The sequence below is a fragment of the Eptatretus burgeri genome, chromosome 6 (genome assembly GCF_056783735.1).
Source record: "Eptatretus burgeri isolate ZD-2024b chromosome 6, Ebu_testis_v1, whole genome shotgun sequence".
NCBI lineage: Eukaryota > Metazoa > Chordata > Myxini > Myxiniformes > Myxinidae > Eptatretus > Eptatretus burgeri.
The window spans coordinates 102,390,579-102,404,860 of NC_140966.1; the positions used below are offsets into that span (position 1 = coordinate 102,390,579).

General features: G+C 48.1%; 2 protein-coding genes across 14 annotated transcripts in view; one reads left to right on the forward strand and one right to left on the reverse strand.

Annotated features, from left to right (window-relative positions):
• The window catches only part of LOC147025481 (uncharacterized), a 187,246-nt gene extending 180,596 nt beyond the window's left edge, over nucleotides 1-6,650 (reverse strand). For all 13 annotated transcript variants that reach the window (XM_085886488.1, XM_085886486.1, XM_085886482.1 and 10 more), the window contains exon 1: nucleotides 6,585-6,650. The gene's annotated coding sequence lies outside the window, so the exon portion shown is untranslated. The remainder of the gene's footprint in view (nucleotides 1-6,584) is intronic.
• A 540-nt stretch (nucleotides 6,651-7,190) lies between these two features.
• Nucleotides 7,191-14,282, forward strand: part of LOC147025483 (tetraspanin-18-like) — a 67,062-nt gene continuing 59,970 nt past the window's right edge. The window contains exons 1-2 of the mRNA XM_085886507.1: nucleotides 7,191-7,534; nucleotides 8,257-8,386. The gene's annotated coding sequence lies outside the window, so the exon portion shown is untranslated. The remainder of the gene's footprint in view (nucleotides 7,535-8,256; nucleotides 8,387-14,282) is intronic.

Below are 14,282 nucleotides of genomic sequence, written 5' to 3' on the forward strand. Positions count from 1 at the left end.
AAATTTTGTTTTTTTGGATTAAAAAATAATTGTAGCTATGTGAAAGGTAATATTAAATGATCTCTGACCCCATTCCCCAGTGGTTGAAGGGAGGTGTTTTAGTCACCCACAAAAAATTATTAATTGATTTCTTCAAAATACCAACAGGGTTAGAAAAACACTGGGCGACGCCGGGTATGCACCGGGCAATGCCAGTCGACATGTCCTGCTGGTAGACATATATAATGTATTAAGTATCGGACAAGGACATTAGTATGAGTCAATGTACTTTTACATAAATTGCAAGGACATTGAGACCATGGAACAAATCAACAAACTATACAGGACTTGCACTGAGGGATCCCATCACGATGACCTTTGTGCTTACCTGGGAACACCAAACAGGTCGATGCCATGAGGGAAGACTTTCCGAATAGCCCTCTGCAACCCGCATCGGACGTATCGGTTTAAACATCGCAGACCACGCTCATGAAGGCAAATGTAATGGTTTATACACGCTCCCCCCCCCCCCCCCCGTCGACCCTGATTTTTCTAATATCATGAACAAACTTTGGTATGTCATGAGTGATGAAGGTTGTGGTGAACGTTCATCGAAATTGTGTCTGTAGTTTCGAAGAGAGCAAATACCTCTTTTGGGGGTCAACCCCCATCCCCCCAATAAATACCCTTAATGAGCGCTGATTTTCAGATTTTGAAGCGGTCAATACACTTTGGTACATCATGGGTGGTGAAGGCTGTGGTCAAGTTTCATGGGAATTGTTTGTGTTGTTTCTGAGAGAAAATACCTATTTTTGGGGGGGGGGGTCAAAAAACCCTCCAATAGACCCCATTAATGAGCACAGATTTTGATGCATTCAATACACATTCGTTAGGCATCAGATATTGAAGCTCATGGCCAAGTTTCATCAAAATAGTGTGTTTGCTTCAAGTGACAATGATTGAAGTGTTTATGGACTGACTGACTGACTCACTCACTCACTCACTCACCTTCGGATGCTGCTCAATTGTACAAGCTCACCTGACTCAAGTCCAGGTGAGCTAAAAAACGCAAACAGTACATCTGCTCGGAAAACCATCAACTGTTTCTCACTCTCCCTGGAACATGACCTTCAATGCAAAGGAGGCCCAGGAGCAGACTGATGGAATTCTGGGCTCTCAGACAAAAGGGGTCTTTGGGCCCCCCAACATAAGATTTTGAGTGACAATGTGAAATAAAAGTTTTCTAAAACAAATGTTTGTGTATACATATGTAGAATAATGACGATACCGTGAAGTAAAAACAAATACGCTGCAATGTCTGAACCAGGAACCGGTGCACCGAGCTGTTACTGTTGCAGAGTTGAGAACATGCAGAACAGTCCAAAGGGTCACGGATGAAATGTTAAGTATGTAATAAGTATATGATATGGCAAACAAACTGAAACGGTGAATAATAAAATGCACAGCACGGACACACAGACAAAAAATTATGATTTCTTCGTGTAATTTACCTGAAGATTTTGTCAAGAAAAACAAATAGTCACTGGAAGGTAGGGAGGGTGGAGGCGTGTGTGCGATGTTCTTATGGAGCTCTACTGTAGCTTTCTGATATGGAATGTGAAATACCGAAATGATCGTCATGACCTCCTGAGTACGAAAAAAAATCCGTTAAAATTCCCATGTTTTGAACGCACGCCATGTTAAGGTGTATAAAGCAGCTTAATAGGTCCTTCCACCACGGAATGGCATTCTAATTGCAAACTAAATAACAAACAAAAACAATGATAAAATTGCAACGAAGCATATATCAATTAATACTAATAATATTAACAACAATAATAATGGTAGCATCATTTGGCAATAATAAAAACGAAGGTAAAATCAACCAATGCCCCGCCCAGCTCCACCCTGTCCCACCTAGCTTCACCCTACCCTGCCCAGCTTCACCCTGCCCCGCCCAGCTTCACCCTGCCCCGCCCAGCTTCACCCTGCCCCGCCCAGCTTCACCCTGCCCCGCCCCACCCAGCTCCACCCTGCCCTGCCCTGCCCAGCTTCACCCTGCTCCGCCCAGCTCCACCTGCCTCACCCTGCCCCGCCCCACCCAGCTTCACCCTGCCCAGCCCAGCTCTACCCTGCCCCGCGCAGCTTCACCCTGCCCCGCCCAGCTCCACCCTGCTCCGCCCAGCTCCACTTGCCTCACCCTGCCCCGCCCCACCCAGCCCAGCTCCACCCTGCCCCGCCCAGCTTCACCCTCCCCTGCCCTGCCCAGCTTCACCCTGCCCCACCCAGCTTGACCTGCCTCACCCTGCCCCGCCCCACCCAGTTTCACCCTGCCCAGCCCAGCTCCACCCTGCCCCGCCCAGCTTCACCCTGCCCCACCCCACCCAGCTCCACCCTGCCCCACCCAGCTTCACCCTGCCCCGCCCAACCCGCCCAGCTTCACCTGCCCAGCTTCACCCTACCCCACCCCACCCCGCCCAGCTCCACCCTGCCCCGCCCAGCTTCACCCTGCCCCGTCCAGCTTCACCCTGCCCCGCCCCACCCAGCTCCACCCTTCCCCGCCCAGCTTCACCCTGCTCCGCCCAGCTCCACCTGCCTCACCCTGCCCCGCCCCACCCGGCTTCACCCTGCCCCGCCCAGCTCCACCCTGCCCCGCCCAGCTTCACCCTGCCCCGCCCAGCTCCACCCTGCCCCACCCAGCTTCACCCTGCCCCGCCCCCCCCCCCCAGCTCCCCCCTGCCCCGCCCAGCTTCACCCTGCCCCGCCCCAACCCGCCCAGCTTCACCTGCCCAGCTTCACCCTGCCCCGCCCCACCCCGCCCAGCTCCACCCTGCCCCGCCCCACCCAGCTCCACCCTTCCCCGCCCAGCTTCACCCTGCTCCGCCCAGCTCCACCTGCCTCACCCTGCCCCGCCCCACCCAGCTTCACCCTGCCCAGCCCAGCTCCAACCTGCCCCGCCCAGCTCCAACCTGCCCCGCCCAGCTCCAACCTGCCCCGCCCAGCTCCACCCCGTCCAACCCCACCCTGCCCCGCCCCGCTTCACCCTGCCCACCCCCGCTCCCCCTGCCTCACCCTGCCCCGCCCCACCCAGCTTCACCCTGCCCAGCCCAGCTCCACCCCACCCCGCCCAGCTTCACCCTGCTCCGCCCAGCTCCACCTGCCTCACCCTGCCCCGCCCCACCCAGCTTCACCCTGCCCCGCCCAGCTCCACCCTGCCCCGCCCAGCTTCACCCTGCCCAGCCCAGCTTCACCCTGCCCAGCCCAGCTTCACCCTGCCCAGCCCAGCTCCACCCTGCCCTGCCCAGCTTCACCGGATCAGGGCTTGGTGAAAAGCAAGTTAATGCTCAAGCAGCACAACAGGCAGGTATGCTACAAGGCCGTGAAGACCAATGAAAGATTAGTCCAACGGGCACACTCATGATGTAAAATAAAGGAGATAGTAGCGGGACGTTCGGACCGACCGAGTCAATTCGCACCCTCGTCTCTTGAACACTGCGGTATTTCTCTATAAAATAAACAAAACGTATGTGTGAAGATGGTTAATTGTTTTGAACAAAGAGGGTACAAAGCCCGTTTTTTGTAACGTTGATAACCATTTTCTGTGAAGTTTGAAACTGTAGGTTTAACAGCGGTAAATATTGTTTGTTTAAAGCAGGTAAAATGTTTCGTTTAACTGCAATTTATTAAATAACTTCACTGCATTTTTTTTTCTCCAGAATCAATAAATAATCGACTTTCAACGCTCAACAATGAATATACAGCAATATGTTTAAATACACGTTCGAGAATCCCCTTCCTCGACCATTCCTGAAAACAGAAACATGATTTAATATAAAAACAGAAAACAGAAACTGAAAACAGAAAATACTGAAAACAGAAAATATAAAAAAATTAGAAGAATGTTGCGTGAAATTTAGGGAGGAGGTGAGACAGGTGTTGGATGGTGGTAAAGATAGGTGGGATGATTGGGCAACGACAGCAGAAGTTGTGAGGGAGATAGCTCGGAAGGTACTTGGTGTGACATCTGGACAGAGGAAGGAAGATAAGGAGACTTGGTGGTGGAATGAGGAAGTACAGGAAAGTATAAGGAAGAACGGGTTGGCGAAAAAGAAGTGGGATAGTCAGAGAGATGAAGAAAGTAGGCAGGAGTACAAGGAGTGGCGTCGAAAAGCAAAAAGAGAGGTGGCAAAGGCCAAGGAAAAGGCATATGACGAGCTGTATGAGAAGTTGGATACAAAAGAAGGGGAAAAGGATTTATACCGATTGGCAAGACAGAGGGACCGAGCTGGGAAGGATGTGCTGCAGGTTAGGGTGATAAAGGACGCAAATGGGAATGTGCTGACGAGCGAGGAGAGTGTGTTGAGAAGGTGGATGGAGTACTTTGAGGAGCTGATGAATGAAGAAAATGAGAGAGAGAGAAGGTTGGAAGAGGTGGAGATAGTGAATCTGGAAGTGGGGTGGATCAGTAAGGATGAAGTGAGGACTGCTATGAAGAAGATGAAAAGTGGAAAGGCAGTTGGCTCAGATGGTATACCAGTGGAGGCATGGAAGTGCTTAGGAGAGATGGCAGTGGGGTTGTTAACCAGATTGTTTAATAAAGTCTTGGAAAGTGAGAGGATGCCGGAGGAGTGGAGATTAAGTGTACTGGTTCCGATTTTCAAGAACAAGGGTGATGTGCAGAGCTGTGGAAATTACAGAGGGATAAAGTTGTTAAGCCACACCATGAGTTTGTGGGAAAGAGTAGTGGAAGCTCGGTTGAGAGGAGAGGTGACGATCTGTGAGCAGCAATATGGGTTTATGCCAGGAAAGAGCACCACTGATGCGATGTTTGCTTTGAGAATGTTTATGGAGAAGTATAGGGAAGGCCAGAAAGAGTTACATTGTGTGTTTGTGGATTTAGAGAAAGCTTATGATAGGGTGCCAAGAGAGGAGTTGTGGCATTGTATGAGGAAGTCGGGAGTGGTGGAGAAGTATGTGAGGATCGTGCAGGATATGTATGAGGACAGTGTGACAGCGGTGAGGTGTGCGGTAGGAATGACGGACCAGTTTAAGGTTAAAGTGGGATTGCACCAAGGATCGACTCTGAGCCCTTTCCTGTTTGCAATGGTGATGGACAGGTTGACGGACGAGATCAGACTGGAGTCTCCATGGACTATGATGTTCGCGGATGACATCATGATCTGTAGGGAGAGTAGGGAGCAGGCTGAATCGAGCCTTGAGAGGTGGAGGTACGCACTGGAGAGAAGGGGAATGTTAGTCAGTAGGAGTAAGATGGAGTACATGTGCGTAAATGAGAGGGAGGGTGGTGGTATGGTGCGGTTGCAAGGAGTTGAGGTGGGGAAGGTGGATTGGTTTAAATACTTGGGATCAACTGTTTAAGGTAAACGGAGAGTGTGGGAGAGAAGTGAAAAAGAGAGTTCAGGCAGGATGGAGTGGTTGGAGAAGAGTTGCAGGAGTGATTTGTGACAGAAGGGTAGCTGCAGAAGTGAAGGGGAAAGTATATAAGACGGTAGTGAGACCAGCTATGTTGTATGGTTTGGAGGCGGTGGCACTAACAAAAAGACAGGAAGCGGAGCTGGAGGTGGCAGTGTTAAAGATGCTGCGATTCTCGTTGGGAGTGACGAGGATGGACAGGATAAGAAATGAGTATATTAGAGGGACAGCGCAGGTAGGACGGTTTGGAGACAAAGTGAGAGAGGCGAGATTGAGATGGTTTGGACATGTGCTCAGGAGGGAAACGGAGTATATCGGGAGAAGGATGTTGAAGATGGAGCCGCCAGGTAGGAGGAGAAGAGGAAGGCCAAAGAAGAGGTTCATGGATGCGGTGAGGGCGGACATGCGGGTGGTTGGAGTGTCAATGGAAGATGTGGAGGATAGAGCGAAATGGAGACTGTTGGTCCGCTGTGGCGACCCCTAACGGGAGCAGCCGGAAGAAGAAGAAGAAGAAGAAGAAGAAGAAGAAGAAGAAGAAGAAGAAGAAGAAGAAGAAGAAGAAGAAGAAGAAGAAGAAGAAGAAGAAGAAGAAGAAGAAGAAGAAGAAGAAGAAGAAGAAGAAGAAGAAGAAGAAGAAGAAGAAGAAGAAGAAGAAGAAGAAGAAGAAGAAGAAGAAGAAGAAGAAGAAGAAGAAGAAGAAGAAGAAGAAGAAGAAGAAGAAGAAGAAGAAGAAGAAGAAGAAGAAGAAGAAGAAGAAGAAGAAGAAGAAGAAGAAGAAGAAGAAGAAGAAGAAGAAGAAGAAGAAGAAGAAGAAGAAGAAGAAGAAGAAGAAGAAGAAGAAGAAGAAGAAGAAGAAGAAGACACGTTCGAGAATCCCCTTCCTCGACCATTCCTGAAAACAGAAACATGATTTATTTATTTTATTTTTTTTGAGCACGGGCCCTTTGATGGCCCCGCGTCCCTGGGTCGGTGCTCGAATGCTCGACTGCTCAGTCCGCCCCTCAGGAGGCCGTTCATCCCATCAAGCCTGCACAATCATGCCAAAATCGAAGTACAGTATTCCGTATTAAACATATTCATGGGATTTCACTCGCTTGGAAGAAAATATAATAAGCCTGCGAGAGAATAATAAACTGGACTCTGTTTTATGGTAACACGAGCGTTTGGCTCACCTGTTACCCTCTTCCTGATTTCACGGCCAAAGCTCCTCAGTCTCCATGACAACCGCTCCCAGAGTGCATCGCGCGGCCGTCCGCAGTTATTTATTATTAACTCATTTAATTCCCGAAAGGACGATCAAACAGGGCAATTTTTAGTTGCGAAAATAATCAAATCTTGGCATGTGGGGGGTTTTTTTCTGAGAACATTGAATTTGCTGACGAATTAATCCTTTTTCAAAATATCACGAGAAAAATTAAGCGATGTTTGGATCGATTACTGTATCTCGGATTTAGTCATGAACAGACTTGGCGCCGTTCATTTATTACGTACCCAAATATGGCGGAATATTTCACCCCATCCCGTTCGTTCACTCAGTGACAGTATGGCTGGCACTCTGGCAGAATGGCTTGGAGGTATGTACACTCTCCTCTTTGAATCCCAACTCAGCTATAAAATTATATCCTGGTGTTTCACAGATAGGATGGTTCATTAACTTGTACGTCGCCCCTCAGATGGACGTTAAAGTGGAGATCTCGTCTGCTGGCATTAGTTTGTGGACGTTAAAAGTGTCACACTCACAGTGTCCTTTGTGAAGAGTAGGCGAGCTATCTCCGGCACCTTGAACAAATTACAAATTCCTGCCCAAACCTACAGGGGGAACTGCATCAGTGGCACGTTTGCACCCCCCTCAGCCAGTGATGCAACTTGTGGCCTTTTGCTTTATACAGAAGAAGAAGAAGAAGAAGAAGAAGAAGAAGAAGAAGAAGAAGAAGAAGAAGAAGAAGAAGAAGAAGAAGTTCACCCAGGATTAATATCAATCCTTCACTTTCCTCTCACCTCATCTCATTTTAACCCAAAGAAGAGAACAACAAGTAGCAGTGCATTCAAATCCTCCAGTGCACAACATTGCTACCATGCAGCACATGGACACAGAATTGGGAGGGAGCAGTGCACTTCTGAGGTAAATATGTACAAATGATCCTGAGTTTATGTGTACAAATGTACTTCTGAGGTAAATATGTACAAATGATCCTGAGTTTATGTGTACAAATGTACTTCTGAGGTAAATATGTCCAAATGATCCTGAGTTTATGTGTACAAATGTACTTCTTAAGTAAATATGTACAAATGATACTTAGTTTATGTGTACAAATGTACTTCTGAGGTAAATATGTACAAATGATACTTAGTTTATGTGTACAAATGTACTTCTGAGGTAAATATGTACAAATGATCCTGAGTTTATGTGTACAAATGTACTTCTTAAGTAAATATGTACAAATGATACTTAGTTTATGTGTACAAATGTACTTCTGAGGTAAATATGTACAAATGATCCTGAGTTTATGTGTACAAATATACTTCTGAGGTAAATATGTTCAAATGATACTTAGTTTATGTGTACAAATGTACTTCTGAGGTAAATATGTGCAAATGATCCTGAGTTTATGTGTACAAATGTACTTCTGAGGTAAATATGTACAAATGATACTTAGTTTGTGTGTACAAATATACTTCTGAGGTAAATATGTACAAATGATACTTAGTTTGTGTGTACAAATGTACTTCTGAGGTAAATATGTGCAAATTACACTTAGTTTATGTGTGCAAATGTACTTGTGAGGAAAACATGTACAAATGATCCTTAGATTATGTGTACTTCTTATGTGTACCCCCGGACAGGGTGGGGTGAACAGTCCCCTGAGGTAATCTTTGCCCTGATTGGACAGGGTTTCGTGGGGTGATGTGCTGGTCATCTGTGATTTGACAGGGGGGAACCCCCTCCTTTCCTGGGCGGAGTCGGTGTTCTGAGGTGAGGAAACCTCCGCCCACGTCCGTGGTCGAACGCACGTGGGCAATGGCGGCGATGGTGCGAAGAAGTGAAGGATTGATTTGTTGGTGTTGGGTATTGCAAAAATCTAACTGGAAAGAAACTTCGCAGCGCACACATGAAATTCCCGTTTGACACAGAGGATGGATTCTAACTCTACACATATACTTAATGAAATAACTAAACTTTGGGACTGCTGAGTGTGCAAGAGCAGGGGTCGGGAACGTTTTTGACTCAGAGAGCCATGAAAGCAAAATATTTGGAAATCTATTTCAGTGAGAGCCATATAATATATTTTAAGACTGAATTCAACTAAATGTGAGTATAATAAGCCTCTGAATTTATTCTTTTAAATAATGTTGTTATAATACTCACCATTAATGGGACTTCTGGTGCTGCATGGATTTGCTGATGACTTTGTAGTCTGGTTGGTACTTGGTGAGGTTAAGCTTCATGCAAGCGTTGAGGCTTTCATCCGTTAGACATAATAGTAGGTTGGACTTGATGTTTTTAAGATGTGAGAATGACTGCTCACATGCATACGTAGATCCAAACAAGGTCAATACAGCAATACACGCTGCAGTGTGAGGTGTGTGACAGGAAGCGCGTTCCAAGTTTTGATAATCAGCTGGTCTTCGGGTTGAAGTTTTTTCATTTCTGTCCACATGTGCTTGCTCGCCAACTCCGCTTTCTGTCGTGCGATTTTTTCCAAATCTTCTCGGCTGTGTTCAGTGAACACTCGTTTGGATGGGTGATGAACTTAAAAAGACGAGTGTGCTCACGAAATTCTCCAAAGCGTGCTTTGAATAACTGCAGGAGACTGGATGTGAAGCCAGCTAACTGGTGGAGATCAAAGTTTTGAGTGGGCTCACTTGCTGTGCATGCATCTTTAAATTGTCTTTTTCAAAATGTAGTAAACGACCTGTTTCAAGATCCATGATAAAGAGCTCCAGCTTGTTTTCAAAAGCAAACACGGCTTGTTGAAGGGAAAACACTATTTCCAATGCCTTGCATTTTCACGTTGAGCTGGTTCAGATGTTCAGTCATATCCACGAGATAGTAAAACTTGAGGAGCCACTCAGTTTCGGCTAGCTCAGGATGCTCAATCCCTTTCATTTCAAGGAAAGTCCGGATTTCGTTCAGGCAAGCTACAAAACGGCTAAGCACCTTCCCTCTTGACAACCAATGCACATTGCTGTGCAAAAGCAGACTGTGATAGTTATTTCCAACTTCATCCAGCAGTGTTTTAAACTGGCGACCATTTAAGGCTCGTGCAACAATAAAATTGATCACACGAATGACCAGCGACATCACTTCGCAAAGCTGCCCATCACACATCTGAGCACAAAGTGCCTCCTGGTGTAGAATCTAATGGAAACTTAGGATGGGTCTATTTTCATGTTCACGGAGAAGCGCCACAAATCCTTTGTTTTTCCCCACCATACACGGAGCACCATCAGTACACACTGAGATAAGTTTATCCAGAGGGAGATTTTTTTTCTTGAGCGAACTCCATGAAAGACTTGAATAAATACTCACCTCTTGTGGACCCTTTTATTGGCAGAACAGCAAGACTTTCTTCGCGCAGTGTATCACCAGCAGCATATCTTGCAATCACACTGAACTGCGACAAATGGCTTATGTCTGTTGACTCATCCAAAGCCAGGGAAAAGAACGGCGCTGTATTTATGTCCTTCACTTGCGTCTCCTCCACTTGGTTTGCCATCATGATGATACGATCATTAACAGCTCTTGCCGACAGAGGCATGTCTTGTATCCGTTTGATTATCTTGTCTTTGTTCGGAAGATCATCAAAAAGTTCATTGGCTACATCCAGCATGAACGTTTTGGCATACTCGCCATCTGTGAATGGTTTTCCGTTCCTCACTATTGCGAAAGATCCAGCAAAGTGAGCGGAATTATAGTCACCTTGCCGGGTCCATACGCGGAGTTGCTGCTGGCTGGCTTGCACCCTGCTCAGTAGCTCTTGGCACGCATTCTTTCTGCTGTCTCCCGCAGGGTATTTTGATGCAAAGGTAGCATGGCGTGTGTCGAAGTGCCGCTTTATATTCGACCGTTTCATCGATGCAATTTTGTGATTCCAAATTCGACACACCACAGAACCTGCTCTCTCCACAAAGGCGAATTCTTCGGCCCATTCGTCCTGAAATGTACGATACTCCTCATCTTTTTTTCTTTTCACCATCTTCTTCGTCGAAGGGTAAGCTTTGAGCAAGTGAGAGAGAGGGAGATGTTGACCCAACTGAGGCTTGGCAAATATGTGTCTGGCTGGCCTGCGCACGGGCTTATATACTCGAGAGGTGCGGCGCGGCCGGCCGACTCCGGGATGCTGTCACCTCAGCGGTGGCGCGTGATTGGTCGAGATGAATTCCGCTATGCGTGTCGGCGGCGGCACGTCATTGGAGGAACCAAAATCACTAGTCGCCTCGGCCGCATGACTGGACGAAACAAAAACCGCTTCAGCCAATTCGGAGGCGTTTTTTCTTCTCTCCTTCTGCCAAGTTCAGCCCTGCACGTGAATGAAACACGACGCCATTCAAACTATAGGTAAAGCTTCCGCGAGAAATATTGGGCTTTGAAAGTTTCAAGCTCCAATTTTATCTGCGAGCCAGATGCAATCATCAAAAGAGCCACACCTGGCTCGCGAGCCACACGTTCCCGACCCCTGTGCAAGAAGCTTCCAAATCCGTAACACTACCCCCCCTTCTGTAGACTCGTCCCGAGTCGTAAATTTTCGTGTGCCATGCAGGTTTAGGTTTTCCCCTGGAACATTTTACCTATGGGTCCCTGAGTGTGACATTTTTATACTGTCCCAAAAATAAATAACCTAGTACGCTGCGTAACTAAACGATCAGACTCACACAGACAACTTAAATCAATTGCCGGCACTAAACAAACAACAGGTGGGTTGCAAAAATTATTTACATTTTTAACTATTTACACTAACCATGGCCCAGGACCTGTGATCTGTTGGAAAAAGGCACAGAAAAGTCAACAGTTTTGTGTGGGTGAGTGCACAGCAGCTTGAAGGTCAGACGTCTTCAGGGCCTACTCAAAAGGTCCCTCTTTTTGTTTCACTGAACCTTCTTTTTCACCTTCTTTCACTGAACCTCAGCTGCTGGAGGCAACTCACCCCAACACGGCAGGCCATGCGCCGTCCCACAGGCCATTTGAAGTGGCCTTTATTCAAGGAGGAGGTAGTGGGGCTGCTCAATGCAGTCCCTGGCTCATTTGAATGGAGAATGGACTGGATGCAAAAACACAAATGATGGATTGTGTGGCTGCCTGCAGGGCTGTCCTTGCAAAACACCTGACGATGGATGGTCCTGGTGCACATGGATGGTTGGTGACATGGGGAGGTCATGTAAGAAGGGCGAGCAGGCATGGGGTCAAGGCAAAGGCAGGCAAGTGAAGGCATGGCAAATGCGGACCAGCAAACAGGCTGGCATATGAAGCTGGCCGGCCTCTGGTCTGGTCCGTGAGGTTCTGGAGGAAGTGCGGTAGTGCCGGCCGCTCCGAAAACGGGCTCGAACCTACCCTACTGTCTCCCCCCAACCTATCGCCTTTACCTGTCTTTGTCCATACCCACTCCCTTAGTTTGCAACAAAGCCTGGTGTTGGCTTAGTGGTTAGGGTGGTGGCTTGGGCTCCTCGGGTCCTGAATTCAATCCCTGTTGGGCCTCTGAATTAATATACACCAGGAGGTTGACTCAGCCTGTCATCGTTCCGAGGTCAGCAAAATGAGCACCAGTGTGTTGGTAAGGGGGACACTGCATCAGTGGCATTGCTGCGTCCCAACCAATGATGCAACCATCAGCCACAGGCTGCACTTGATAGAGAGAGTTTGGAACAACAAAATTTAGACTTCCCCCTTTTTTATTTGATTATTATTATTTATTTATTTATTTATTGTTTATAAAATTGCTTGTCCCTAACCCCCTAACTGTCTGTCCGGCTAACCTATCCTACCTGCCTACTCCCAACCCCTAAGATCCTTCTTGAGGGGAATAAGGAAGAGACAGGTGGATCTGTCTTGAGGCCCAATGGATCCTCAGAATAACCTCCACAGATTTCAGCAATCTTCCCAAAGTGAGTCCAGTGGCCAACGGGCAGCGAAGGGATGGATGGTGCGAGGGGGTACACATTTCCTATTTGGTCCTATCCTTCATTAAACTTTAAGCTATCCCGGGGGCTTTTCAACACGCCTGTCTCTTTAAACTATCGGTTCTAGAAGCCATGATTCCCATCGCCTGTGTTGGTGTTCCTTATAAATTTGGGCCTGGCCCTCAAATTTTCTCTCGTGCCCTTGCACAATTTCGTGACTGGGCAGTGTGGCTCACTTGGCAGGGATTTCCGTCTGCCGAACTCAAACTACGGCACCCCCGGGCAGCTGAGGCTGTCTCCGAGCCTACCTACTCCGTATGAACGTGGGGGATGCCCTTCCTGGCATTGCCCCAGTATATTCCCACGTGGCATTTCTGGCACTCCGGGGGTGCCAGACCTATTCCGAGGGTCGCCCGTGCCCATTTCACTATCCCGTTTGCTTGGACCCATGGCCTACTCTGGCCGACTTCTCCGTGTCTGGGGTGCCGTCCATTCAGTACTCAAATTTCCACAGCCACGCTCCCAGCCGGTCAATGGACTCCTGCACCCTTCAAAAGGTATCGTGCCTTCTTCCAACACCAGCAACAAAACGACCTACTTTTGGAAAATTTAACTGACCCACTAACTAACATTACACTAACCCTGGGTTCCCTTGGGTGGGATTCACTCCTCCCCCCAATCACTCATTTGCACCATGCATTCCACATTCACTCCACTCATACACTCGGGCCTGCTGACCCACATTCACTCATCATGTTTATTTCTAGATTTATTTATTTTTTTCAATTCACTCTTCACTCTAACAACTATGTCCCCCTAGCTAGCTCGAGCCCCTCGTAATCCCTTATCCAAATGCACGTTCCTTTTAACTCTATCCCCAAGCTACATCCCCACTACACATTCGATGTCCGTCCGTGTCTCCCAAAATCCATTTCTAAATCTAACCTAACATTCCCACTAACTGTTCCACTAACATTGGAACATGAGGAACTGAGGAACTGTTCCTGCCCCAGAAGGTGGGTCTATCTATCGCTAAACCCTTCCCACTAACTAGTGCTCCTTTGCCCGGGCGAGGATGCTTGCCACATCCTGGCCGGGGTATCGTGTACTCTTAGCAAGGCTCGGCCATTTTGCGTCACCAGGGCGGCAGTCTGCAACACGCACGTCCCTTCCTTTCGAGCGATAAATGAGGCCTTAACGTTGCCTTGTAAATCGCACGAAGCACTCGCTTTTGAGCCATCTACCATGTGAGCCGTGCGCCATTCACCTGGCTTTAGTGCTGCGAGATCCCCGGTGACGTCACTCACACACGGAACCTGCGCGGCATGCCGTGCAGGCCCGCCCAAGCATGTCGTCCCGGGGACTCGCTCCACACGTTCCGCGAACAAAACATGCGGCGTGCAGCACGTGACGTCCCCCCCACACGTGCTCGCATAGGGACCGTGCTTTCCGAATCCACACAACCCTCCTTTTAACCATGCACGTGCCAGTTCCGTACCACGCACGAGACGTTTCAGCGCCGGCGTCCGATCGCGCAAACGTGTGTGCTTGGGCCATTCGCAAAACATGGAATGGACCTCGCACACAGCGTCCTGCGGAGCCGGCACGGTCACCGAAATAACTTTGTGCGGCCTACCAGGCTCACCATTCCTGTTTCCCATCTGGATTGGTCCCTGTGCCATTTCCACACATGCACTCGCGCATGCCATGACACTCACACCACTCGCACACTCCAACACACACTCTGGGACAAT